We start from the raw sequence: 2,261 nt of genomic DNA, 5'->3' as shown, positions 1-2,261 counted from the left end.
AATAGGCTGATGTAAATATCTGGTGAAGTTCAGAAAGAGAAATAAGCATTAAAAAAATGAAATGAAGTAATGGGTGGCAGACCCTTGCATTATCTTAACCAAAACCAAACTGAACTCACTGCCGCTGAGTCAATTCAGACTGATAGTGAGCACCTACTGGGCTTCCAAGGCTGTAAATCTTTACACAAGCAGACTGCCCAATCATTCTTCCTCGGAGTGGATAGTGAGTGGGTTTAAACTGTTAACCTTCTGGTTAGCAGCCAGATGCCTTAACCACTGCCCAACCAGAGCTCCTTAGCATTGTCGTAGGCAAATTCAAAATTTAAGTTTGAATGAGCATGGGCTCAGGCTTTGAAACTTCAGATGTGAAATAGAATAAGGATGGATTAGTGATTAGTGAAGATGACCAGCTTTGGTGCAGGGGAAAGGAAGGAATGGAGTGGTGCCAAATTCTGTTAGAAAAACTGCCTGGTTAGTTTATTGCACTAAATTCCAGTTGGGACTTAGACATTTTTTTGTTAAAAAAGGGTCAGCTCATATTTGATGAACATCTACTATATGCTGGACACACCTTATGCCTTGAAAGGAAGCCGCATTTAAGAGAAGACAGCTAAAAACATGGTCCTCAGTCTTTTATTACCTTGTATTGGGATCCATTCCTTTTTTATTTGTCTTCCTCTTTCCTTTCCTGGGGAAATTCTGCAGAGAAGGAAAGAAAAGATACCCAGAGGCAAATAACAGGAATTTTCTCTGTACCTTTTTTGTTTTTGTTTTTGAAACATGTATAGAGGATATTTTTAAAATTGTTAACTACCCTCTTTTCTCTAACCCACTGCTATTGAGTCAATTCTGACTCAAAGCAACCCTCTAGGACAGAGTAGAACTGCCCCATAGGCTTTCTAAGGCTGTAAATCTTTACAGAAGCAGAATGCCTTATCTTTCTCCCATGGAGTAGCTGGTGGGTTTGAAATGCCAACCTTTTAGTTAGCAGCCTAATGCCTTAACCACAGTGCCACCAGATCTTCTTCCTCTTTTCTCTAGTGCCCACTATTTCCTAGTCTGCTGTACTGTCCTCAAATGGACCAATACTATAATATTTATACTAATTACTCTTTAAATCATCCACTTTGCTTGTAGGCAGCTTTTGGGAGCTCTACATAATTCCTAAAATTAGTTTAATGTTTTTTTCCTAAGACTCTCAAATCCAAATTATCACAGTGGTTCTTGCTATTCATTTTCCTGCATGTTTTTAGGGAGAATGCATACTGTAGCCTTGATGTTAAGATTGTTATTGTGTGTTAGGGGCTAGGAGCATCCAGTTCTAACTGAGGAAGTCAGGTTAGTTTCTTTAGAGACAATGAGACTAATGGTGTTTCTAAGGATTATAGAATTCTCTGGGAGAAGAAGGAAAGGCAGTGTATTCTTGGTGGAGAGGCTGGCATGAACCAATATAAAGAGGCATGTATTTGCCACATATAGGAAACCGATGGTAGTTTAGTGTGGCTGGAGCCTAGAATCAGGATGCAGAAAGGAAGAGCCAAATGGGAGGGATGTTGTAAGTCACACAAGAAGTTTTCATTTCAGGCTGAAGGTGATGGGCTGTCTCAGTGGATTTTAAACAGGAATGAATAGTGCGTGGGTTTTTTTTTTTTTAAATCATTCCCTTAGTGAAAGGGAGACCAATTAAGCTGCTGTTGAATCAAGCAAGAGATGATGAGAAGATGAACAAAGGCTTGTAGACTGTTGGCTCTGTTCACAGTGCCGTGACTGTTTAGTTGCCCGTATTTTTCCAACCCCCACCTCCCCCTTTTAGTCCTTGAATCTGATTATTTGCTGGCAGAGGTTTTGGAGTTTTATCTTTTTGGTGCTAGTTAAGTGATTTCCTGGGAAGGAATATAAGAACTCTCTCTCCTTGATGGACTGAGACAGTAGTGGAAAATAGCAAAGCAGATAGAATTTTCATTTGGGAAATAACAGTGTTCAATTTTCCCCACTGGATTGGATTACAACTTCTAAAATGAATTGTTCTCATTTTTCCTAAGAAAATGGGGAAGTTCTGTGCTTTTCTTGATTACTGGGTTCTGGTCCTCTTCATAGGAGGTGGGAAATATCAATGCACAGCTCACATCTATCGTGAGGAACGTTTAAGCCAAGAGACTACCTTTTCTAGCTAGTGTTCCTGTTTATCTTCCCCTCACCTATTCATAATTTTCTAACCACATTACTGTGGGATTTTAATAAAACGTTTTTTTTTTTTTTTT

The 2,261-nt window shown here is 39.3% G+C and overlaps 1 protein-coding gene across 1 annotated transcript in view; it reads left to right on the top strand.

The window, feature by feature from the left end:
• CGNL1 (cingulin like 1) overlaps nucleotides 1-2,261 on the top strand; it is a 166,551-nt gene that overhangs the window by 5,220 nt on the left and 159,070 nt on the right. The window lies entirely within an intron of this gene.

The sequence above is a fragment of the Orycteropus afer genome, unplaced genomic scaffold (genome assembly GCF_000298275.1).
Source record: "Orycteropus afer afer isolate SDZICR_OR568_19922 unplaced genomic scaffold, OryAfe1.0 scaffold00015, whole genome shotgun sequence".
In the NCBI taxonomy this organism is placed as follows: Eukaryota; Metazoa; Chordata; class Mammalia; order Tubulidentata; family Orycteropodidae; genus Orycteropus; species Orycteropus afer.
The sequence above is the reverse complement of the archived record's forward strand: the minus strand, read 5'-3'. Positions and strand labels throughout refer to the sequence as shown.